This window comes from Anomaloglossus baeobatrachus, chromosome 5, assembly GCF_048569485.1.
Source record: "Anomaloglossus baeobatrachus isolate aAnoBae1 chromosome 5, aAnoBae1.hap1, whole genome shotgun sequence".
In the NCBI taxonomy this organism is placed as follows: Eukaryota; Metazoa; Chordata; class Amphibia; order Anura; family Aromobatidae; genus Anomaloglossus; species Anomaloglossus baeobatrachus.
In genome coordinates this window covers 269,846,804-269,874,308 of record NC_134357.1, presented here as the reverse complement: position 1 = coordinate 269,874,308, position 27,505 = coordinate 269,846,804, and the positions used below count along the sequence as shown (strand labels likewise).

At 46.4% G+C, this 27,505-nt stretch overlaps 1 pseudogene; it reads left to right on the top strand.

Annotated features, from left to right (window-relative positions):
* The window catches only part of LOC142309962 (uncharacterized), a 131,733-nt pseudogene that overhangs the window by 57,821 nt on the left and 46,407 nt on the right, over nt 1-27,505 (top strand).

Genomic DNA, 27,505 nt, shown 5'->3' with positions numbered 1-27,505 from the left:
TGGCTGATAGACCCCTATCCATTGCTAACCTGTTGGCTTGATGTCAGCTGTCAATTCACAGCTTACATCAACTCCACGAGTATTACCCCGATAGTCAATGCACAAGGGCAATCGAAAAGAGCCGGGTAAGCGCAAGAATTGGCGCAATCTAATGGATGTGCCACTTCTGGGGTAGCTTCCGGCTGCTATTTTTAGGCTGGCCCAACAACCATAGGCATTCCCAGCCTGATAATACCAGCCCCCAGCTGTCTACTTTACCTTGACTGGTTATCAAAAACAGAGGGGACCCCACACCATATTTTTTTTAATTATTTAAATAAAGGATTTAAAAACCAGTGTGGTATCTCCTCTATTTTTGATAACCGGCAACTGAAAGCAGACACCTGAGTGTTGGAGCTCCCAGTTGTCTGCTTTACCTGCGCTGGTTATCAAAAATAGGCGGAAGCCCACATTATCTTTTTTATCGTTATTATTCACAGCAGTGTACAGTCATCTTCTGCATAAAATTAAGCTTTTTTATTAGCTGTGCTGCAACCTTTCAACAAACTTTAATAACATACGAACAAAACTTAAACTCTGAACTCGGACACAGACGTATTTTAAAAGTATGTGTTCAAGTTCAGCCCTGGACACCTGTTGTCTGGTACGAATGCCAAAAATTACCGTTTGGGTTCACTCAGCCCTAATTAGAGATGAGCGATGTTCGAGGTTTGCCAATTTCATGTTCGAGTGATTTTGGGGGGTGCTCGAGATTGAACTCGAACTTGAGCTTTGTGCTAAAAGCTCGACAGTTCGAGTTACGTTCGAGAACGGTTCGATCACCATAAACGTGGCTTTTCACAGTAAGGCTATGTGCACATGTTGCTATCTGCATGCGTCCTGCGTCCCCAGCACAATCCCTCTCCCTTTCCTACTCACCGATCACGGGCGTCTCGCTCCCCGTCTGTCACAAATCTGCGGTGTCTTTTCCTCTTTAGAGAATGGCTGCCGCTTCATTAGTCAATTAGTTATTCTGTGCTTTCCCCACCCACCGGCGCCTATGATTGGTTGCAGTCAGACACGTCCCCAAGCTAAGTGACAGCTGTCTCACTGCAACCAATCACTGCCGCCGGCAGGCGGGTCTATATCATGCAGTAAAATAAATAAATAATAATTAAAAAAAAGCGGTTTCCCCATATTTGATACCAGCCAGGTTAAAGCCACACGGCTGGAGGCTGGTATTGTCAGGATGGGGAGCGCCACAGTATGGGGAGCCCTCCAGCCTAACAATATCACCCAGCAGTCGGCCGGAATAGCCGCATCCATTAGATGCGACAGTCCCGGACTCTACCCAGCTCATCCCGAATTGCCCTGGTGCGGTGGCAATCGGGGTAATAATGAGTTAATCATGCCAGGCGTCTCCCCAAGACACCTTTCATGATTAAACTGAAAGTGAAAGTAAAGAAAAACACACCACGAAAAATCCTTTATTTGGAATAAAAAACAAAAAAACACCCTGTTTCACCCCTTTATTAATCCTCAAATACCCCTCCAGGTCCGACGTAATCCACACGACACTGTCAGCTCTGCTACAGAACACGAGTGCTCTGTATCAGCTCCATGTAGCAATCAAGTGAATTGCGCGTTCAGCAGAGACTTCAGCAATGCAGAAGTCAAGATCACTAAATCTGCCTATCTTTATCATTAGAAGCAGTAGCTGAGTAGATAGAGCGCTCGCATAAGAAGCATTAGGTCGTGAGTTCTTTCTTTCTCTCCTTTCTCTCTCCCCTTTCTTTCTCTCCTTTTGCTCTCTCCTTTCTTTCTCTCCTTTCTCTCTCTCGCTCCTTTCTCTCTCTCCTTTCTTTCTCTCCTTTCTATATCTCTCTCCTTTCTCTTTTCTTTCTCTCGCTCTCCTTTGTCTCTCTCCTTTCTTTCTCTCTCTCCTTTCTTTCTCTCTCTCCTTTCTCTCTCTCCTTTCTTTCTCTCTCTCCTTTCTCTCTCTCTCTCCTTTCTCTCTCTCCTTTATCTCTCTCTCTCCTTTCTCTCTCTCTCCTTTCTCTCTCTCTCCTTTCTCTCTCTCTCCTTTCTCTCTCTCTCCTTTCTCTCTCTCCTTTCTCTCCCTCCTTTCTCTCCCTCCTTTCTCTCTCTCTCCTTTCTCTCTCTCTCCTTTCTCTCTCTCTCCTTTCTCTCTCTCCTTTCTCTCTCTCCTTTCTCTCTCTCCTTTCTCTCTCTCCTTTCTTTCTCTCCTTTCTCTCTTTCTCTCTCTCTTCTCTCTCTTCTTTCTCTCTCTCTCTCTCTTTCTCTCTCTTCTTTCTCAGACTTGGCTATTATCAGCTGATGTGGTCATCTGACGGAATCAGCTGACACTATAAGTCGAGCGGTGAGGCCGGCTTTTTACCGCCCGGCCGGCTAAACTATCAGCTGATGCCGTCGGACAGGAGTCTGCACTGAAGTGTGTAGTTTTTTTTTTTGCACTGATGCATCAGCTGATTGTATAAAAGCCATTTATACAATCAGCTGCTGTGTCATGTGATTCAGGCCCTTGAACCTGACACATCATCTGATCGCTTTGCCTTCCAGCAAACCGATCAGATGATATTGGATCTGGATTGGACAGCGCGGGACCCTTGACCCAGGATTACTGCGGAGGGGGGTTCTTTATTTCAATAAAGATGGAGTCACTAATTGTGTTGTGTTTTATGTATAATAAAAATATTTTCTGTTTCTTGTGGTTTTATTTATCGGTACTAGAAATTCATGGTGGCCATGTCTAATATTGGCGTGACACCATGAATTTCGGGCTTAGGGCCAGTTGATAATATACAGCTAGCCACAACCCCATTATTACCCAGCTAGTCACCCGTCACCAATTTTTGGTTCCCAGCCGGGTACAAATAGGCAGCTGGGGGTTGGGGGCAGCCCATAGGTGCCTGCTGTACCTGGCTAGCATACAAAAATATGGTGAAGCCCACATCATTTGTTTTTTAATTATCTCATGAAATTCATGAAATAATTAATAAAAAATGGGCTTCCCTATATTTTTGGTTTCCAGCCGGGTACAAATAGGCAGCTGGGGGTTGGGGGCAGCCCGTACCTGGCTAGCATACAAAAACATGGCAAAGCCCACATAATTTTTTGGGGGGCAAAAAACTCCTGCATACAGTTCTGGATGGAGTATGCTGAGCCTTGTAGTTCTGCAGCTGCTGACTGTCTGTATGGAGGAGAGCAGACAGCAGCTGCAGAACGACAAGGCTCAGTATGCTCCATTCACTAGTGTATGCAGGAGAGCAGACAGCAGCTGCAGAACTACAAGGCTCAGCATACTCCATCCAGGACTGTATGCAGGAGTTTTTTGCCCACCAAAAAAATGATATGAGCTTCGCCATATTTTTGTATGCTAGCCAGGTACAGCAGGCAGGTACGGCTGCCCCAAACCCCCAGCTGCCTATTTGTACCCATCTGGGAACAAAAAAAATAGGGAAGCCCTTTTTTTAATTATTTCATGAATTTCATGAAATAATTAAAAAAAAATCGACATGAGCTTCGCCCCATTTTTGTGTCCATCCAGGTACAACTAGGCAGCTGGGGATTGGAATCCACAGCACAGGTTAGCCCGAGCATTCTGGGTCCCTCTGCTGCGAATTGCAATCCGCAGCCACCCCAGAAAATGGTGTTTTCTTAGAAGCGCCATCATCTGGCGCTGTATCCAACTCTTCCAACAGCCCTGGAGCCGGGTGGCTTGCTGGGTAATTATGAGTTAATACTAGCTTTGTTTTACTAGCTAGTATTAAGTCAGAGATTCTTAATGTCAGGCAAGTTTGACCCAGCCATTAAGAATCTTCAATAAAGGGTTAAAAAAAAGACACCACACAGAGAAAAAATACATTAATAGAAATAAATACACAGACACAGTTAGAGACTCCATGTTTATTACTCCCTGTCAGCCCTCCACGATCCTGCTCTTCTGTCTTCTTTCTCCTTCAACCCTTGCAGCTCTGCTACATCAGACAGCACTGCATGGGAAGAAGAATGCTGCTGTTCCCATGCAGTCTTTTCACTCCGTGAGTGACCAGAAGCTGCTGCCTGTTAGCGGTGACGTCATCGCTGACAGGCGCGTTGCTATAGCAACGGTGATATCCGATATTGACCGGCTGTGGCAGCCGGTGAATAACGGAATGGGGAAGCAGAATGGGGAGTCGACCGCGTGCCAGAGCATGTCGCCGGTACACGGAGATACACAAATGATCACCGCGTACTGGAGAGATGCACTGACAGGTCCTAGCATGACGTCAAAGCCATGTGACCAGTCTGTAGCCAATGAGATAATAGAAACGTGACTGGTCACATGTTTTTTTTTGACGTCACGATAGGTCCTATGCTGGTGCTGGTTACTGGGAGGACGCAGCGATTATCGGAAGGAAAAGCGGTGGGAGACAGAGTGCAGGACGCATCGTGGGGACAAGTAAGTGTTATGGCAATGTTTATTAACTGTATGTGTACATTTATAATGTGTGTTTATGTGTTTGCCTCCCATTGGTTTCAATGGGGTTCGAGAGTTTTGTCGAACGTCTCACCGAACCGAACTCGAACGTGGCCTCCGTTCGACGAACTGAGTCGAACTGAAGCCTCTAGAGGTTCGCTCATCTCTATCCCTAATTTTGAACTATAATCTCCCCAATATCATCACGGAATATTGTCCCCTCTTCTCACTGTGCCTCCCATGCAGCCCTTCTCCATACCGTCTCCCCATATGCTGTCCCTTCTTCATATTGATTTTGCCATGTGCCCCCTTCTTCATACTAATCTCCCCATGCTGCCCCTTTTCAATACTGAATCCCCCACCTTCTCTATATAGATCCCATATGCTACCCCATCTCCATACTGAGCCTCTGCCTGCCCCTTCTCAATCTTGAGCCCCCAAACTTCATACTGAGCCCCTCACACTGCCCCAGTCTCCATACTGAGAACTCCACCATCCCAAATTCCATACTAAGACTCCTCTGCTCCCATACTCTTCATACTGAGACTCCCACAACACATGTCAAAATATACTAATTATTCAATTGACCTACAAACCTATATTATAGAGGTTGCGTTTTTTCTTCTTAAAACAACTATTTTACTTTTTTGGATGAGTTTTTTGTTCAGACACAGGGTTGTTCGATGGGGTCCAAACTTTCCCCTTCTCTTGCCAATATAAGGTATATTGATGACGTGATAATTGTCTGGGAGGGAGAATTGGAAGATATGGAAAGATTTATTTATTACATGAACAATAATCCCTGTAATATTTTTTTTACCCATCAAACTGATCCCACTTCAATTTCCTTCCTGGACCTTCAATTGACAGCTAATGCTGGTACTGATAGTGTGCATTGTGACCTATTCAGAAAGGCAACTGCTGGCAACTCCCTATTATATGCCTCTAGTTGCCATCCACGCCATGTCATCAATAATATACCCATGGGAGAATTCATTAGGGCCAGACGCACATGCACTTCTGAATTCTCCTACCAGAAGCAATGCGATATTATTAAAAACAGATTCAAAAACAGGGGTTATTCCCCAAAGGTTATTGACCAAGCAAAGCTAAAATCTGAACAGAAAAATAGAGCACAATATTTGGAACAAAAATCCACTTCTTTTCCTGTGTCAGAATGGCCGGAGCACTGACCCCCCTCCCCCCGGGCATGTGTGGAGGCCAGCATGACACTGATTGGAGTGGAGGTCATGGTGTCACGGGTAGGGGAGGGGGAGTAAGTCAGGGTACAGTAAAAAGGTGATGCTGGGGGAGGAGCGGCACTTTTCCCGCTCTGGGACACCAGTGAGAGTCCCCATCCCTGTACCTGTTATGGACTCCGTGGATCAGCTCCTGGAGCGGCTGAGAGCTGCTGCTGGGACCATCCCCCCAGGTGGCTGCAGAGCCTGGTAGCAAGGATCTTCGGTGGGAGTCCGGGGGGGGGGGCAGGGACTGCACCCCTGCGACGGCGGCGCCCCCGGAGGTCTGGACCGGCAGAGATGCGGTCACCTGACCTGACTCCCAGGGCCCAGCGTCGCCGCAGAAGCTCCTACGGGGACCCTCCAGGCCGGACGCCGCGAGCTGCGAGGTCCAGCGGGCCCCGGCCTGGGAGGAATTCTAACGGGCGGCTGGGCCCAGCGGCGGTTGGCAGGCCTGCGCTGGAGTTGGGGGCGGGGCCTGCTGCCGCCTTGTCGGCGAGTGACGTCAGCGGTGCGGCGGGGCGCTCTGGTGATGTACCTGCCGAGCGCCCTGAGCCTCTCCTCCCTGCAGCATCGATGCCTCAGAAGGATCCCAGTGAAGTGGGTGAAGCATGGCGGCGGCGGTCGGCGACAAATCGGGCCTGGCATTCAGGGCCTGAGGCTACAGAGGCCCTGTCTGGAGGAGGAGCCACATGGAGCGGGGGCGGGGGGGGGGGCTGCGCTCGGAGAACCCTGAAGAGAATATGCAGCTCCCTCTCTTTTGTCGGCGCCACTGATCGACGGGTCCAGGATGTGCGGCCTCTGGGGCTTTGGGCTGTGCGGCTGCAAGAGCCAGTGGAGCGGAGTCAGAGGGGAGGAGCCAAGTCAGGCCAGATCGGAGGGACGTCAGGATGCAGGAGGTCCGGCTGGCGGGGTCTCTACCCTTGTGCAGCTTGGTGAGTATGATTCTATGTTTTGTTTGTCTTCACATGCTGGTCAGGTACACAGTAAGGGGGGGTGACAGGTCAGCTGGGGTTAGGATTGGGGGGTGCCAGCGGGTGTTAAGGGGAATACGTTAAGTGGGGAGTTGCCAGAATTTCAGTTGCGTTTGCCAGTTGCGGGCACAGATTGGGGGCCAGGGACACCCCGGCGCCAGTGGCGGCTTGGGTTAATTCGTCCGTCATTGCGGCTAGTGTGTACACAGTTGGGAGTATCTCTTCCACAGTATTAGTGGCAGTACAAACAGAAAAGAACAAGGAGGTGAAAAATTTATTTTGAAAAAGGGGGAAGGACGATAGCAAGAAGGTAGATGTGGGGAAGTGGCGCTGGCACTTGATTCTTCAGACATATGCTAATTGGTTGCAGGCGCTGCAGTTTGGGCAAGAGTAATTGGCGAAAAGGGGCCAGAGAATTGTTTTCATTTGTTTTGCTATATGGGCTCGATTGGTGAGGCCTATAGGATTGATGGGGGGTAGACCTGGATCCGTTATGGCGAGCAAGGTCATCAGAGGATGGTTGCCGTCCATCCATAAGATGGGATCAGAAGGATATAGGTTTGTAGTGGTGGGTGATGGTGGCAGTCAGATATGGTCAGTCATTTCAGGGCGGGGCGGGGTTCCCCGGCCGGTCAGAAAGCTGGGGTGTCAGTGGTCAGTGCGGACAGACGGGGTCCTAGAAGTCAGGTTCGTGTTGGTTAGTTAATGAGGGGGAATGCAAATTCGGTGCCACTTGCCGTTGTTTGGACACCTCTGCACCACTGTAAAGGAGCATCCCATGGGGTGTCCAAGGGTCAGACACCGGGGAGCTTAGTGCGATGCTTCCGTACCTAAATTGGGATCCTGATAGGGACAGAGCTGAAGTTTGAGGTTAGGTTTTGGGGAGGGTTTCAGGATTCATTTCCCTGTTTTGAAGTCCCAGGGACAACCAGGAATCTCTCTCGGCGTATCAACATGGGGCGGTGGTAGGTGGAAGTTGGGAAAGGAGGTGGCGTTGGGGAGAGTGGGGGGCATAGTTGGTCACCCTCCTACCTTTTTCTAATTTGTGGTTTCGCCATTCGGGGTGGGGCCCAAAGGGGGAGCCAGGTAAAGTCGGCTAATCCACTATTTGCCCCATCTCAGGGGTAGGTCAGCGAATGATGGTATACTGGCTGAGATTCGTTAGGTGTTGTATACGTCATTTGATGAGGCTACAAGTAGGAAAAAAGTTGTGGGGGAGGTGTGTTGATGACAATAGACAGATATTGAGGCAGCTTTCCGGATCTTACCGGTTCATCCAAAAATGTGTTCGGTTATTGGGTTGTTTTTGGAAGGGAGATTATTTTGGGGACCCCTGCTTGCCAATGAGTTGTGCAGTATCGGGCACATTTGTTGAAACCTTTAGTTCTTTTTTAGAATGGGTGGGGCATAATGTTTTTGGTTTGGCATCACTGGTACCTTACCGGGATGAATTTTTTGGTGTGTGGGATTGGCTGTTTCGGCACAGACACCAGCAATGGAATGGATGGCGAGAGGCTTTGGGGGTGCCTTTGGCATCTGGGAAAAAACTGTTGGGCCAAACACCTGGGTTTGTTGTTTCTGGTCATTGTAATTGACTCAGTGATTAGGGAGGTTCGGCTTCCTGAGGACAGGTTGCCACGCTTAAGGTTGAGGTAGCAAGGGCATGCCGGGTGAGGAAATTACAATTAAAGGAGGTTCAATCACTATTGGGGGGGAAATTTAATTTTGCATGTCGGGTAATGTCCATGGGCCGAGTTTTTCACGTCGGCTAGCTTGCGTTACAGCTGTAGTGGTTGCTCCTCAACCCTACATACGTTTGTCGGCGGAACATAGACCGGACTTGTTGGTTTGGGGAGAGTTTTTGGGGAGCGGGACAATGGTCGTTCGTTGCTTAAGGATGAGGTAGTGGATAATTTCAAATTGGAATTGTTTACAGATGCTGCGGGGACTCAGGTTTCGGGCCCCCCCCCTTTTTTCAGGGTCAGTGACGTGCGGATTGGTGACCAGAAAGTTGGACGGTGGAGGAGTTGACAAGGAATGTGTCGCTGTTAAAAAAAATTTTTTTCCAATGATGGTCGCACTTCATTTGGGGAGGGACCAGTTGTCGAATAAGTAGATCCGGTTCAACTGTGACAATATGGGGGGGGTGATGGCGATTAATAACGGCTCGGCATATTCTCCCACAAGTTGTTCTGGTGTTGCGGCAGCTGGCCTTTGTTTAGAAATTTGATACGTGTCACAGCAGCTCAGGTAACAGGTATAGAGAGTCTAATAGCGGACGTCCTCTCTTGTTTTCAGTGAGATTGTTTCCGGGATTTTGCAGTAGAGGCGGTCGGCAGCAGCTTGTAGTCTACTGCGCAGCTTTGGAGTGTAGTCTTCAAGCAGCAAGACTACTGATGTGGGCTGTTTGGCTGGTGCCACATGGGTGGCTTATCAGGCCACATGGGTTCTCTGGGAGTAGTGGTTGGGTGATTGCATGCTGATTGAGGATTCCCAGTTAGGGCTGTTCCTGGGAAAAATGGGGGAAGGGGCGATAACAGGTTGGTTTTTCACGAAGTGGAGTCATTCGATTGGAGGTTTGGCATGCGAGTTCTGGTTGCGAGGTGTACAGGACTTGACAATTTGTTGGGCAGTTCAGGCATTGAAGGGTTCGCATAGGGGCCGTGGGCCGCGTGATGGTAGATGGCCTGTGTTATTTAGCTTAGTGGAATGTGTGGGTAGGGAATTGCGAGTAGTTTGTACATCTGCATTGAGGTATCATTGTTGCGGTTGGCTTTTCGTTGACGGTTTTTCGGGGCTTTGCGTATTGGCGAATTGGTATTTCACAGTATGACGTGCCCCAGGGGGCTTGGGTAATAGTGACGTCCTATTTTTGGAGCATGGGGAGCGAATTTTGGATCCAGAATTTTTGTCCAGATATTAGTTCATTAGTGTTTTTTGGGCATGTTTGAGATCATTGGGGCTGGTTTCGGTGATGCTTGCGTTGCATTCTTTTCGGATTGGGGCGGCGATGGAAACCTCTGAGTGTGGTCTCCCTGCCGAGACAGTTAAACAGATTGGTCAATGTAAGTCTCAGCTTTGTAAGTCGTGGGTTCGCAATGGTTTTCATGGGAATTGATCGGAAGACTGGTTCTGATAGAGGGGACATGGGGGGGGTGTCATTCTTTGTGTTTGTATTGGAGCTACTTGGTATTTTTGTTAGTGCTTTATTTTCCAGACCCCCCCCCCCCTTTTTTCTTGCCTGGTATGGATCCTGGGCATTCTAATGTGTACTGGGGAGCACAGAGAGCAGATACGAGAAGAAACAGAAGACAGCTAGTCTGGTCAGAGGGATAGGGCTCTTGTCGGATGGCTTGAGATCAGGGGTATGGGGTAGAATACGGCGTTGCAGGGGGTGCATACCTATGCTCATTTGGGCAGACCCCCTGACATTTTGGTTTTACGCGTCGAGGAACTTATTTGGGTGAGCGGCTTTTTCACATTTTGATAAAGATATTAAGCATGATTTGTTGCGGTTATGGGTGTCTTTTCCAGGAGTGACAATTGTGTGGTGGGACATGGTTCCACGAAGGGTTTGGGCGGAAAGCATGGTCTGTGGAAAAGCTGAATGAGGTGCGGGTAAGTTAATAGGGTTATCTCAAAAACTTGTGGTCTGCAACGTGGGGAGTTTCAGCTCGGCATTTTGAGCTGGAGCGGGAGGTTGACGGGTCTTTGATAGGCGGATGGGGTGCATTTGAATGCAGTAGGGGTTGATTTGTGGGCCCTTGGAGTGCAGGGAGGTATTGAGCGAGCTTTGCTATTGTGGGGGGTCTCAGGCACTTGAAGGTTATCAAGGTGCCCTCGTTGTGGCAGGTTTATTGGTGGGTCCTTGAAGTTGGTGGTAAATTGGTTCGGGGAACCCATCCGGGTATGGATCCCCTCATTGGCAGAATGGTTGGTCACCTGGTGATTTTTGGGGGATCCCGACGGGGTATGTCGGGGCCCCCGTGGGTGTTTTTGGTGGTTAATGAAGGAATAACCCTTACACTTTGGTGTTCCTGAGCCAGTGTGGGTAACGGCTGGGAGCAATTTGGTTATATGGCTTGGTTATGGGAATCACCAGGGTTTTAGCTTCAAGGACCTTACCACAATGCAAATTTTTACATGTTATGTATTTGTTTAATAAATGGCTGCTATGGCCAAAATTATCCAAAAAGTTAAATCGGTGTCTGAGTGGTTATTAGCGGATAAGGGGAAATTGGAAAAGGGGTGTTTGTGCTTAATTTTGGCCGGAATCTACAATTCCAGGGTCATGCACAAACCTCTCCTCAGGTAGTTTTTTCAACCTGTTTTAGTAGTGATTATTATCATGTCATCGATATTGTCAAGAAAGCTTTACCTATCTTACAGGTTGACAACACCTTAAAAAATATTTTGGCTAATGGCGTGAGATTTTTGTCTAAGCGCAATACTACAATAGCAAATCGCATCTCACCTAGTGACCACACAATGCTCAATAAGAATATAAGTCACTGTTCACAAAATTCGTTACCCACATTGGGCTCCTACAAATGTGCTCAAAAAAATTGTGGTTTATGTAGGTTCATGCTTAATACCACCAAATTTATATCTTCTGCTAATAATCGAGAATTTACCATTAAGTCCTTTATTAATTGCGGTACCGCTGCGGTGGTCTACATCATCACCTGCACGAGCTGCCACGTCCAGTATGTGGGAAATACCTCCCGTACATTACGCCGTTGCATCTCAGAGCACGTCTATGATGTAAACCATACCACTACACGGAGCTTGTCTGCCGCATCTAAACATTTTTTAAATGTGCATGCTGGCAATCTGACATCGCTCAAAGTAAATGCTGCAGAATAAGTGATCCTCCCTAAAAGGGGCGGCGATTTGATAAAATTGTTACACCGCTGCCAAGCAAAATGGATAATTTTACTTAATAGCAGAATGCCGTATGGGCTCATTGTGAAAAATGAAATTTCAAATGTATTGTAAAAAGTCTATCTTATGTGCTACCTACTCAGTCGTGTTTCTACACATGTGATGTCATTTCTTTGTGATTTTCCCCTCCCCCTTGACCTTTTTTAAGGGCTTTTCATTTGAATGGTGTTGTCTCAGACTAAGGAGGTGACCCTCCGAAACGCGCACCTGTTTGAATTTTGCCACTTGTTTTTATACATATGGAATGACCTTTTAATAATTTTGGAATAAAGAAATTCGTTTTTTAAAATAATCTGGAACCTGGATGCTGGAATTTCCTTTCTTCATATTCACACTTCAGTGGGTCCTGCTGATGTCCGTGCACCGGTCAGATTCTTATGGAACTCCAAGTGGGTGAGCTGGTGTTTTTTTCTACTGAGACTCCCACAATGCCTGACTCCCAATACTGAGACCCTCACGCTATCCCATTCCCAATACTGAGACAAAGCAAAGATGACGATTTTATTGCATAGCCTCATGGAGGGGAGGTGAAAAATAAATTAAAAAATATATATATATATATATATATATATATACAATTATAAAACACTGAAAAACTGATGGCACTGACAGGAAAATTTGACATAGTCAACAAACTCCAAACTCTAAACTCTTATGTAAATCTGATCCAGTGCACTGTTGGACATTGTTTTTTTATGTAATGTATAAAAATGAATGTCTTTTTTTTACTCCTAAAAGTGAATTTATCAATTGATTTTGTTTTGCATAGTTGATCTTCTCAGGAATTCTGGCTGTTGTTGCTCACAGCGTTGTATCCTCTAAGTTAGTAAGTATAACCTGGAAAACCTCTACAATTCCACTGTACATTCATAACAATAATGTCACACTGATTTTTTTTACGGGGGCCGTAGAAGCAGGGCGTAGAGAAATGTACGTCGGGGTGAGAGGATTGCGGCACATAACAGCATTGCCCAAGGTAACTCTGTTTACTGTGTTCTGATCCACACTATGCTCCTTTGGGGCTTACAATGGCGGAGGTTAGTATTACGGTTGTGGGACTTGTTCCGATATAGGCCTTTACATATACCTTTTGGCATTTTTTGACTTGAGCGCCATCTTGTGGTCCTTTTAGGGAATTATTCCCGGGACATTGTAGTTCTGGGTTCTTTTCTGCACTATTACTAGTGATAGAATTGGTTGTGGCAGCTGGATGATTTTTGCACTATATATATATATATATATATATATATATATATATATATATATATATATATATATATATATCTCAAATGGATATTTGATATACATTTTATCCCTCATAATATTTATTGATTATTTTTCACATAATAGTTTATATTATATATATATTTGTTATAATATTCACTCATTTTTGTAAGGTATTTTTTTGTACTATTACTGTGTGCAATTATTTATTTGCACAGAATCACTTTATATTATTATACCTTATAAATTGCTGTACCAATTGAGGGAATAATCTATATTGAATTTTTATACTTTTATAATTTTTTGTGGTAGTTCCAGGTTGCTGTTATATAAACAACTCTTTATCATCACAATATGTAATTTTGCTTATTATGCCGCTGTATCCTCTAATTTATTCTGTATACATCAATGTTTTAATTTTTCTGTATGTTTTTAATATTGTTCACAATAAAATTGATTAATTTTATCGGATTTCTTGTTCCTTAATATTTAGAAAAATTACTTACAGAATTTTTTTAAAGCTTTTTTGATAAACAATTTGAACGGAAGTGTCCCTCTCTATGTTTTAACTGCAATTTTTGCTAATTTAATCAATCGCGATCTCAGCATTTAGGAGGATAGGAGCGAGAGTGCACTCCCTCTCATAACTGATCGACACTCCCATGTCCTAAGAGTGAGCATTATGCTTTCATGGCAGCCGGAGATCATCATGATGATAGTCAGATGTAAAAAGCTGTTAGACCATGACAGTATCATGGTCTAAAAGGCTTCTGTCAGTGTATGGCCTCCTTCACACGTCAGTGATTCTGGTACGTATGTGGCAGTTTATATATGTACCAGAATCACGGACATACGCAGACCCATTAAAATCAATGGGTCTGTGCACATATCAGTGACTTTTCACTGACCGTGTTTCCCTGTGGCGTACATGCATGTTCGTGTTTCCGCACGGAGACAAATCCATTTTTTTCTGGCATTACTGATGTCACACGGACCATACAGTGGTGTGATCCATGTAATACGTACCAGAAAAAAACTTACATTTTAAATATCATGATCTTTATACTCACCTTCTCCAACAATGCTGTCTCCGGCCGCTGCTGGCTGCTGCTTCTAAGCTGGCTAATTATACTCATGAATGTTCACTGCACAGCTGACCTGGAAGTAGCAGCAGCAGGGAGACAGCGGCGGCCGGACACAGCAGAGCCAGAGATTCAGCATCACGGACAGCGGGAGCGAGGACAGGTGAGTTTGGAGTACCTGATCTCCATGCGCTATTACTGGTCACGAATCACAGATAGCACATGGAGAACACACATGTGCCGTGAAATCATGGCAGACGGAGGGACACATATGTTTTTAACATGTTAGTGAAAAACGTTTGTGTTTTTCTCTGACAGGAGAAAGAGGCCTAGCACTGACACGTATAATCCATTGCAATGCATGTGCATTGTAATGGATTATACTAGTGATCAGAGTAATAAAAGTTAAAGTCCCATAGAGGGGCTAAGTAAAAAAGAAAAAAAATGTAAAAAATATTTTCAAAATATCACAAAATAAGATGTGATACCAATAGATCCGTATATTTATGGAAAACGTGAAATAAAGAAAAAGTACACATATTTAATATTGCCACACGACCATATCCACCCTCACCTTCAGTATCCTCACCCGTCCCTTGTAAACTGTGAGCCCTCGTGGGCAGGGTCAGCTCTCCTCCTGTACCAGTCTGTGCCTTTTATTGTTTATGAGTATTGTACTGGTTTTTATGTATATCCTTTTCACATGTAAAGTGCCATGGAATAAATGGCGTTAAAATAATAATAAATATAATAATAATGACCCGATCTATTAAACTGTCACACCCCTTCAGTGAATACTCAGGAAAAATTGTGTAACAAAGAGTACCACTTATTTTCTCCTATTACACTTTTGAACGTTAAACAAAGCCAAAGCAACATTTTAATGGAAAAAATAGTAATTTTCTATCTACTCAGCATAATGTTATACAATTTTGTGAATCGCTTGTGGGTTAAAAATGCTCACTACACCACTAGATGTGTTCTGACACCCTCACTCTGTACTTAAGAAGAACGAGTTGACAGACAGCTAAACTCTTTCCCATCGATGCACTGATTAGGACGCAGGAGGTCCTTGACAACTTTTATTGATGAGATCAGTGTAAAACTACAAGAAACAAATGAAAATACTCAGTACAACATACAACATATCTGAGATACATAGCATTCCATTTGATAAAGGACATACGGTGTAACGCACTAAATGACGAATACACAATAGCTATAATGACAGGATAATACTTGATATTAACATGCAGAACAGAGCAGGTACATTAGACAATTTGATGCGCTCTAACAAGGGGATCATAACAACTCACCGACTGTGCTATGTAGAGGTAAACGAAACTTAAGAGCTGAAACCCAGAGAGAGATCAGCGTGAAGGATGTCAGCGTCCATGAGGCTATGATGGCTGCTGTTGAAGAATAAGGGGCAGGGTCATGCAAAAGACTGATGGGAAACTACATAAGCCTTGATGGGACAATATAATGTACATTGCACAGTAACCAATGAAACAAGTGATAAACAAGTTGCAGTATGAGAACATTGCCAACAGATGGCGTTGTTCGATAAGTAAAACTCAACTTTATCCCAAGGCAGAGTAAACTAATTATATACATTTCCATAAAAGCATGACAAGATGAATTCCTTAAGAGGTGCAGTTTCCAAAACAGGGTCACATGTGGGGATTTTTGCTGTTTTGATATGACAGGGGATCTTCAAATGTGACATGGCATCCACAATCTATTCCAGCCAAAATTGCATTCCAAAATTCAATTGACATTCCTTCACTTACAAGTTCTGCTGTGTATCCAAATAGTAGTTGAATCAGAGTCCGGCTGTTTATAGCAGCTGTGAATGCTTAGGAGCTATTTCAGACATCAATTTTTTCATGCATGAGTTCTGTCTACATTTTTCACAAATAGAACTCATACCAATTATAGTTTATGGGGCTTCTCACTTGTCCATGTATTTTGATGACCAAGTGGCTCACACCAAAACATAAAGACATGTTCAATTTTGATGGACATGCAGAAGAGACATGGACTGTCATAGATGCCTAGGAATGCCCAGATAGCACCCTCTGCTGTGATGGTGTTGTGGTGACGGTGGTCACCATGCGGGTTGCTACATCTGTCAGATCAGGGACTCACAGAGGTTTTACTCTGACATAGCAGTGGAATTCCATCCTGATCCGAGTCACCAATCAAACATGCAAATGGAAGTCTATGGATTTGTGAAGAATCAGACAGCATTATAATGCGTTCCATGTGCTGAACGAGTTACATGTTTGTTAGATAAGAAAAGCTTAGGAAAACTTCTTGGACTTGAACCAAACACTGATGAAAATCTGATCCAAAGAATTATCTAAAATCACTGACATCTGAATGAACCCTTACTCAGACAGAGAATGCATAGCTTGATAAGTCATCAGGGGACCTAAACATTTCAGGTGACTAGTCAGAGGCAAGTCCCCAAAGGCTTTTCCTATCCCCTCTCTCCATGCACAACATGTCTCTCTTGTACATGCACTTCGGAATAGACATGCAGTTAAATCGAGCAAGGTGTGGAGAAGCCGCCAGGGTTCTGCCTCTTAGACTAGTCATTTGTGGCGCCCTGGACTAGCCAGGTCGTCACAGATAACACACAAACACCCCCACCCCCATTAGACAGGGACACCAGCCAAACACAAAACCTTTGTTGCCTCCCTCCAGTGTCTGATGTCCACACCAGGTGGGGCGGAGCCAAGCGGTTGGCCCCACCCACCGAGGAGTTCACAGGCCTGGAGGCGGGAAAAGTGACAGATAGGGTTTGGAGTTTGAAGTGAGAGGAGTGAGCACTTGGGTGTCTGGGTTTGTGGCCCAGGCACTGACAGCAAGGTTGGCAGATGGTGGTGGCCGTCTGCAGGAGTGGTGAAGCAACGTGGAACCGTAGGACCGGGGTGGGGCGTTGGCCCGCCGGTACCGACCGGGGAGCGAAGTGAAGCCAGCACACACAGGCAGGGCCATCGGACCCCGACCAGGCCGCCGACAATAGTCAAATCCGAATGTGACCGGAACCCTAGGGGTTTCCTAACAGCAAAAGTCCCGATTGAAGGCAACCGCCCACACCGTGAGGGTATACAGCTACCTTCTAAGGCTAGAGACCCAAGGGCCAGCGCCTGCGGGCAAACGGGCTCCTCCGGTACCCATACACCGGGGAGCGGACTACCGTTGGGGATGCATAGTAGTCAAACGAGAACATCAAGGTGCAGGGAAAGACAGCCACCATCACCTGTCCTGGGAGAGACACAGCAGCCGGCTGCGGGACCCGTCCATCCAGCCGTTTGGTTTACCGGAGACTTTGTACATTTCTTACTGAGTGAGTACACCCGTGCCATCTGGCACCGCGCCGCGCTGTCCCTGCAACCCTGCACCTCACCAACCCTGCCTCCCTGTCACATCATCAGGCCCCGGGACCACCGACCCCTACCCACGGAGGGGGAAAACAACATCCCAGCTGCTCCCTACCATCGCTCCCGGGATCCCCGTCACCAGCAGCGGTGGTGCCCATCTTCACCAAGACCCGTGGGTGGCGTCACGGACTAAATCCCCCAAACCAACCACCCTTTTCACTCACGGGCGAGGAGCGCCGCTCGAGTCCCCGGATCCGGCCCACCGCTCGAGCCACCGAGCAGCAGCAGCGCCGGACCAGAGCGTTAGTGAGAGCGCAGCAGCGACGGCGTCCTCCCCGCCCGCGACACATTCAAAACACTTAGGGCCAAAATTCATTAAGACTGGTGTTGTACACACAAATTGGGTGCAGATTACCCCACCACGACTTTGCAAGAAGATGATGTATTGACCCCATGGCATCTGTCCAGACGACCACTGCCTTGCTAAAGAAACTGAGAGTAAAGGTGGTGGACTGCTCAAGCATGTCTCAAGCCCTAAACCCTATTGAACATCTGTTGGGCATCCTCAAATGGAAGGTGGAAAAGCGCAAAGTCTCTAACATCCAGCTGCTCCATGTTGTCGTCATCGAGGAGTGGAAGAGGATTCCAGTAGCTCCTGTGCAGCTTTACTGAACTCCATGCTCAAGAGAGTTGAGGCAGTGCTTAAAAATAATGGTGGCCACACACAATATTGACATTTTGGGCATAATTTGGCCATTTAAACTTAGGGATGTACTCACTTTTGTTGACAGCAGTTTAGACATTAACCCTTTCACAACCAAAGATGTACCTATACATCATTGGTAATGTCTGTCACTTTAATACAGGCTCACATTTCAAGCCTGCATTATTCTATGCACATGTCAGCTGATCTGATCAGCAGACATGTGCAGCTGACAGGCGCGGGTGTATTGCAGATCCACATGTGTTGGTTAACTAGTTAGATCACACTGTCAAACTCTCACAGCAGAATCTCACACACGCTGGCAGAGATCGCGCCATTCCCAGCCGCGATCACAGGGCGCCGATGGGTTGTCATGACAGCCGAGGATAAGCTGATGACCCATGTCGCTGTCATGATTTATTTCCTGTGAATGCAGGCAGAGTGACAGCATTCACAAATCAGTATTTCTGCTGTTCAGAGGGATGCTTGATTGGATAACAAAGGCTTCAAGGGGACTAGTAAAATAAATAAAAAAGATAAAAAAAATCTTTTTAAAAATATACAAAAAAACCCTGTAAAATTTCAAATCTTCCCACTTTTGCCCCATTGAAAATAAAACAATAAAGAAACCCACATATTTGGTATTGCCAAGTTCAGAAATGCTTGATTTATTAAAATATAAAATCAATTAATCTGAACGTTAATGTGCATAGCGAGAAAAAATATCAAAAACTTTTTTTTGGTCACCACAACATTTCATTAAAATGCAATAACAGACAATCAAAACATTGCATTGACCCAAAAATGGTATAATTAAAACTGTCAGCTTAAGACACAAAAAATAAGCCATCACTAAGCCCCAGATCCCAAAAAATGGGAACGGTACGGGTCTTGGAAAATGGTGACAAAAGCGCAGAAAAATGACTACTTTATATTGTATCAAGCGTCATATCTTCAGTGTTCTCCCATGAAAATATATAATAAAATATGCAACATTATTATGCCAAATAATAACAGTTGAAGGCCAATCTGGCTTTAGGAAGGCCACTTGTGATAAATAATATCTAACCCTCCAATACTCACAATGGTTTTTGTTTTCCAACACAGATCAGAACATGCTACATTGCGCACACCTTCAGTATTCTCATCTGTCTTTCTGGACTGGTCTTAGGCTGCGTTGATGCATTTAATATTTTTCCATGTGGTGCAACGTGTAACAATGTGAGTATTATTTGATTTTTAAAAGTTTCAAGACAAATAGCTGGGACCTGAGCTTACAGCCACCATAATGTTTAATAGAAATAAATGTCAGCACTGTTTAGACACTAAGGCGGGCTTTACACGTTGCGACATCGCTAGCAATTGCTAGCGATGTCGAGCACGATAGCACCCGCCCCCGTCGTACATGCAATATGTGGTAATTGCTGCTGCAGCTTCACACGCACATACCTGCTCGGCGATGTCGCTGTGACTGCCGAACAATCCCTCCTTCAAGGAGGAGGTGCGTTCGGCGTCACAGCGACGTCACCGCGACGTCACTAATCGGCCAGCCAATAGAAGCGGAGGGGCGGAGATGAGCGGGACATAACATCCCGTCCACCTTCTCCCTTCCGCATTGCCGTCGGGATGCAGGTAAGGAGATGTTTGTCGCTCCTGCGGGTTTACCACAGTGATGTGTGGAGCTGCAGGAACGACAAACAACATCGTACCTGCGGTCGAACCGACATTATGGAAATGAACGACGTTACTAGAGTTGAGCGCGGTTCGCGGTTCAAGGTTGTCCAGTTCTAGGCTCGAGTGATTTTGGGGCCCGTTCTAGATCGAACTAGAACTCGAGCTTTTTGCAAAAGCTCGATAGTTCTAGAAACGTTCGAGAACGGTTGTAGCAGCAAAAAAACAGCTAATTCCTAGCTGGCTTTCCGCTGTAATAGTGTAAGTCACTCTGTGACTCACACTATTATGAAATTTCAGTGTATAGTGTGCGGGAACAGCGCCTTCAGATCACTGCTGTATGGATAATGGCGATCGCCATTTTTTTTTTTTTTTCTTGTCTTCCTTCCCTAAGCGCGCGTGTGTAGTGGGGAGGGCCAGCATGTCAGCCAATCCCAGACACACACAGCTAAGTGGACTTTTAGCCAGAGAAGCAACGTCATGTGTGATAGGATGTCCATGTCACATGTCCCTGCATTATAAAAACGAGTATCTGCCCGTCCGGACGCCATTATCTCTTCTGCGTCCTTGGTGTCAGACATCACTGGCGCAGCTCCGTCCTTTGTCCTATCGCCGATACTGCTGTATGCGCTCCATACACAGCGCTGGACAGCTTAGGGAGAGCACTTTCTATAAGTCCTTTTAAGGGCTCATACGGGCAGGGTCAGAGCCATAGGTGACAGGTCCTGAAAACAGAGACAGCGTCTGTGTAGCTAAGGTCAGGGATTTCCTCGCTGCATTTCCCCATTAGGAGGGAATAGAAAGGCAGGCTTCCTTTCCTCTACCCAGAGCCCCACAATCCTGGCACTGTACCCTCCTGTCCTCTGCACACTCCAACTCATTATAACTAAGCCATTATACTAGCAAACACTGAGTGTACCTAGTGTCATCCTAAACGTGGCTATTGGACTTCTGTATAGTCCCAGTAGTGCACAGATATTTGCAGCACGTCTGCCTGCATTGCACACTTAAACTGATAGTTACTAAGCCATTATACTAGCAAACACTGAGTGTACCTAGTGTCATCCTAAACGTGGCTGTTGGACTTCTGTATAGTCCCACTAGTGCAAAAATATTTGCAGCACCTCTGCCTGCATTGCACACTCAAACTGATAGTTACTAAGCCATTATACTAGCAAACACTGAGTGAACTTAGTGTCATCCTAAACGTGGCTGTTGGACTTCTGTATAGTCCCAGTAGTGCACAGATATTTGCAGCACGTCTGCCTGCATTGCACAATCAAACTGATAGTTACTAAGCCATTATACTAGCAAACACTGAGTGAACTTAGTGTCATCCTAAACGTGGCTGTTGGACTTCTGTATAGTCCCAGTAGTGCACAGATATTTGCAGCACGTCTGCCTGCATTGCACACTCAAACTGATAGTTACTAAGCCATTATACTAGCAAACCCTGAGTGTACCTAGTGTCATCCTAAACGTGGCTGTTGGATGTCTGTATAGTCCCAGTAGTGCACAGATATTTGCAGCACGTCTGCCTGCATTGCACACTCAAACTGATAGTTACTAAGCCATTATCCTGGCAATTTTTGCTGCCAGTTTCAGTGCCGTAGTTGCATTGTCAGGGATATTTATTCTTTATTATTCTGCTGTTAATAAAGCTAGATCACCGCTGCAATCTACACCACCTCTCAATTTTTACTACCACATTTTCAGTGCACAATCTTGTCGCAATCAACATGAGTGGCATAATGACAGATGCTGGTGGAAAGGGGAAGAGGCGTGGTGGAAAAGGAAAAAAAGGGTTTGTCCGTGGGGAAGGTGGCAAAGCTCCATTATCATCTGCTGAAGATAGACCATCTACCAGCAAAAGTAAGATGTCTACTACTTACTGTGGACAATCCGATGTGCTCCCTTTTTTACGGACACGAAAAACAGGAACAAAGGTAGATGATGGCCAAAAAAGGAAAATGCTTGAATGGATCTCAAGTGGTCCAACAAGTGCCCTCTCAGCCACTTCAAGTACCGCATCCAAAAAACACCAGTCCTCTGAGTTGTCATCCCAATCAAACTTGCTTTCTCCCAGCTCTGAAGTCTCCATCAGCCCTGCACAGTATGGTGGAACTGAGATGGCTGAGTCTGCAGAGCTGTTCAGTCACACTATAGCCTGGGAATCAGAGGTCTGCTCCCAAGCTACAGTGAGTACAGAACAGGAAATGGTCTGCAGTGATGCCCAGAACCTTTGTGACTCTGATTCAGGCTGTGAGGACCAAGTTTCTGAGCATAATGTTGACCCTTTGTCACAAACTGTAACACCTGTGGTTATAGACAATGAGGAACATACTGATGAAGATGAGACGCAGATACCCGATTGGGATGACAACTTAAATATTCGGTCAGGGCAAGAAGAGGCTCGGTCTGAGGGGGAGGGGAGTGCAAACACAACAATTGATGATGAAGTTCTAGATCCCACCTACTGTAAACCCACAGTCAGGCACTCGAGGAGGTCAACAGAGGTGGTGGAGGAGGATGCAACTGATGACGAAGTTACCTTGCGCCTTCCTGGACAGAGTTGGAGTACTGGTAGCACGTCTACAACTGCATCCTCAGCCACCACTCTGCCTCTGAGCACTAGTCGGGGTGGATCAACAGGTCGCATGCCCTCTAAGCCTTGCCTAGCCTGGTCCTTTTTTGGCATAGAAAAATATTGCCCAAATTATGTGATCTGTAAAATTTGTCATGGTTCTCTTAGTAGAGGTCAAAACCTCAGCAGTTTGACAACTTCTTCCATGAATCGTCACATGAATAAATATCATATGTCCCGGTGGGAAGTTCACCGTGCTGCAATGCGGCCTAGCGGAGTGAACCATCCACCGCCTGCCCCTTCCAGTGCATCCGTGCACTCTTCATCTTCTAGGACTGTGGGGACAGCTGTCACACCTGGTTTTCCACGCACAACTTCCACCACTGTAACCGCAACAGGCACTTTGCTTGGTAGGTCGTCAGTTGGTTTGGAAGGGGAAACAAGTGAGTGTGTACAGCTCTCTCAGACATCGATAGCACCAACATTGGATGAAGGCAACATCATGTCTCCGCCTGCACTTTCCTCACAAACCTGCATTTTTCCAGGGACACCCTACTCAACACCGTCTACACACAGCAGCCAGATCTCTGTCCCTCAGATGTGGTCAAATAAAAGGCCATTTCCTGCGACCCATGACAAAGCTAAGAGGTTGACTCTATCCCTCTGTAAGCTCTTGGCTACCGAAATGCTGCCTTTCCGCCTAGTGGACACACAGGATTTTAGAGACCTTATGTCTGTCGCTGTGCCCCAGTACCAGATGCCTAGTCGCCACTACTTCACTAAGAAAGGTGTGCCCGCGCTACACCAGCATGTCACACAAAACATCACCGCTTCCTTGAGAAACTCTGTGTGTGAACGGGTGCATTTCACCACCGATACTTGGACCAGTAAGCATGGACAGGGACGTTACATGTCGCTGACTGGGCACTGGGTAACTATGGTGATAGATGGTGAAGGGTCTGCTGCACAAGTCTTGCCGTCCCCACGACTTGTGTGTCAATCCTCTGTCTGTCCAAGTTCCGCCACTGCTTCTGCCTCCTCCACCTCATCTGGGTCCTCCACCTCTGCCCCAAGCCTGCCTGGTCAGGCCACCAGTGTTCTCACTGCGCATAAGGAATCACGCACCCCTCATTACTATGCTGGCAGCAGAGCGCAACGGCATCAGGCGGTCTTTAGCTTGACATGTCTTGGGAATAAGAGTCACACAGCTGAGGAGTTGTGGTCAGCTCTGCGGTCCGAGTTTAATAAATGGTTGTCTCCACTCAACCTGCAGCCTGGTAAGGCCGTGTGCGACAATGCTGCAAACCTGGGTGCGGCTCTTCGCCTGGGCAAGGTGACACACGTACCTTGTATGGCTCACGTGTTGAACCTTGTCGTCCAGCAATTTTTAACACACTATCCCGGCCTAGATGACCTTCTGACCAGGGCACGAAAACTGTCTGCTCACTTCCGCCGTTCAAGCGCCGCAGCTGAGCGACTTGCATCGCTCCAGAAGTCTTTCGGCCTGCCGGTTCATCGCCTGAAATGCGATGTGGCGACACGCTGGAATTCAACTCTCCACATGTTACAGCGACTGTGGCAGCACCGCCGAGCCCTGGTGCAATACGTCATGATGTATAGCCTGGGCCAACGAGATGCAGAGGTGGGGCAGATCACCCTGATGGAGTGGTCTCAGATCAAGGACCTATGCACCCTTCTGCACAGTTTCGACATGGCGACGAATATGTTTAGCGCTGACAATGCCATTATCAGCATGACAATTCCAGTCATTTACATGCTGGAGCACACGCTAAACACTATTCGGAGTCAGGGGGTGGGGCAACAGGAAGGGGAGGAACTACAGGAGGATTCATATGCGCAAGGGACAACAACATCATCAAGGTCCAGACGTTCATCATCACCAACGCAGCAGGCATGGGACCATGGGGGACAGGGATCAACAAGGGCGCATAGTAGCAGGCTAAATGTTGAGGAAGGTGCAGGAGAACATGAAGAAATGGAGGACGAACTGTCCATGGACATGGAAGACTCAGCAGATGAGGGAGACCTTGGTCAAATTTCTGTTGAAAGAGGTTGGGGGGAGATGTCAGAGGAAGAAAGAACGGTTAGCACCTCTATGCCACAAACACAGCGTGGACTTGGTCCGCATGGCTGCGCAAGACACATGAGTGCCTTCTTGTTGCACTACCTCCAACATGACCCTCGTATTGTCAAAATTAGAAGTGATGATGACTACTGGATTGCCACACTATTAGATCCCCGGTACAAGTCCAAATTTTGTGACATAATTCCAGCCATAGAAAGGGACGCACGTATGCAGGAGTATCAGCAGAAGCTGTTACTCGATCTTAGCTCGGCTTTTCCACCAAACAACTGTGCAGGTGCAGGGAGTGATTCTCCCAGTTGTAACTTGACAAACATGGGACGGTCTCGTCATCTTCAACAGTCTACCCGTAGCAGTAGGACCGTATCTGGTGCTGGTAACAGCAATTTTATGTAATCTTTTCATAATTTTTTTAGACCCTCCTTTGCAAGGCCACCAGAGACAACAAGTCTGACACATAGTCAACGGCTGGAGAGGATGATACAGGAGTATCTCCAAATGAACATCGATGCCATGACTTTGCAAATGGAGCCTTGCTCATTTTGGGCTTCAAATCTAGAAAAATGGCCAGAGCTCTCAAGTTACGCCTTGGAGATTTTGTCGTGTCCAGCTGCCAGCGTTGTCTCTGAACGTGTCTTCAGTGCTGCTGGGTGTGTGCTGACAGATAAGCGCACGCGTGTCTGTCCAGTGACAATGTGGACAGACTGACGTTCATCAAAATGAACAAGTCATGGATCCAGAAGGAATTTACTACCCCTGTGTCATCCTGGGGAGAGCAAATGCTTGTGGATTTGGAATGTGCTTGATGCAAATCAAAACATCCTGTTTGCAACTAGGGCACAAGTGCTGCGACTGATGGGGTGTCTGTGTGGGGCCCAATTTTTGGAAAAAAAGGGAGACTCCGCTTGGAGTAACCCTTGCTTACATTGTTTTTAAAAAATGATCCAAGATGAACAGAGCTGGGATCAGAAAAGACTTTGCTACCAACCCCGGTGTCATCCTGGGGACGGTTAAGAATAGCGTATTTTTGAATGTGCTTGATGCAAATCAAAACATCCTGTTTGCAACTAGGGCACAAGTGCTGCCACTGATAAGGTGTCTGTGTGGGGCCCAATTTTTGGAAAAAAAGGGAGACTCCGCTTGGAGTAACCCTTGCTTGCTGTGTTTTTTAAAAATGATCCAAGATGAACAGAGCTGGGATCAGGAAAGACTTTGCTACCTACCCCGGTGTCATCCTGGGGACGGTTAAGAATGGCGTATTTTTGAATGTGCTTGATGCAAATCTAGCTGTGAAGTGTACAACTAGGGCACAAGTGCTGCCACTGAATGGGTGGGTGTGTGTGGGGCCCAATTTTTGGAAAAAAAAGGAGACTCCGCTTGGAGTCACCTTGCGGTGTTTTACATGATTTTAGAAGGGCGTGCCATGCCTATATCTGTGTGTCCTCCTCTTTTTCCTTGTCCAGCTCTTTTGTTTTCGCATGAGTATATGTCCTTGTCACTTTCCCATGTGTTTGTGTTGTGTTGTGAGTTGTTTGTCACCTTTTGGACACCTTTGAGGGTGTTTTCTAGGTGTTTTTATGTGTTTGTGATTGCCTGCCATTGTTTCCTATGCAGTTCGAGTTCGGTTCGTCGAACGTTCGAACGACCGGTTCGCTCATCTCTAGACGTTACACAGATCAGCGATAGTGTACGCTTCTGTGCTCGTTCATTGTCGCACCTAGGATTTACACGTTGCGATGTCGCTACCGGCGCCGGATCTGTGTCACTAACGACGTGACCCTGACGATATATCGGTAGCAATGTCGCAAGGTGTAAAGCCCCCCTAACACTGATAGATTATTTGTAATCCCTATTGATGACATTTTTTCATTTGCTGTATAAAGGAGTTTAGTTCTGGTACTTCTATAATACATTTTTAAAGACAACTTAACTGTTATTTGGTCACTGTACTGTTTGTCTGTACTAATAACATAACTGTAGAAGAAGACATGGACCACACATACATCCAAATATTATATGTTGATTAGGCATAATTGAATATTTTGATTATTCAGCTTCTCGAATATTTTCCGAATACCTCGCCGCTATTTGACTATTCGCAAATAATCGATGCGCAATGTAAGTCTGTGGGAAACCCGAATAACAACTATTCGGGCTTCCCATAGACTTACATTTTGCATCGAATAGTCGAATATCGGCGAGGTATTCAGAAAATATTCGTGAAGCCGAATAGTTGAGGTATTTGATCATCCCTAATGTTGATCTACTTTAGCAAAATGAACAAAACTGAACACGAGGTTTATAATTAAAGAGAACATTTGTGGATTGTGCTCAGGTATCAGACACTGGCTGAATGATTTCAGCCATGTATGTGTCGCACCCCGGGGCAGGCGGGCTGCTTGGATCCGAACGGTCCGTTGCTCGAGGTGTTCCGGATCCGGGGGCACCGTCGACTAGTTTTAAATTAAAAGAAAAGAAAAATAAAATAATAAAAAGTCCGACTACGCCACTCGCTGTTTGCAGCCAGGGATGGTAAGGTCGCCGCTGCGAGTTCCCACTGGGGATGGTGGAGCCCTCCGCAAGCAGGGCTTTAACCCAAGGGTAGGTAAAGGGTTAACGTGGAGGCGCAGCGCAATAAGTCAGTCCAGACAAGAAATGCAGTTTGATTGTCTTTACTTACTGGATTTGAAACCCTGGAGATGTGCTAGATCCCAGGTGCGTACGTGTCCTTTATAGCTGTGCCAGTCAACCTGGTGATACTCTCCCACTGATGCACTCTAGTGTATTTGTCGGACATCCCTGGCGTGGAGCCCTTGGAGGTCCTCCTGGTGTTTGGGTCCTGCCACAGGCAGCTTGGACTATTTAACGGAATTTCTCCCAGTCCCCTCTTTGCTGCTGATGCCTCGGACGTTAGTGGTGGCAGATGAATCCTGGAAACCCACCCGCCTGGCAGAGTTAACAGATGGCTTGAAGTCCTGGTCTGTTCTGGGATCTGCACCTCGTGCGTGCACAGTACTGGGAGCCCTGGATGTCCACCCCACAGGATCCCTCTGTCCTTGGAGCTTGCTCTCTCTCGGTCTCCAGCTACTTTTCTCCTCTGAAGGGCTGATCTTTCTACTCAAGTCTTTGC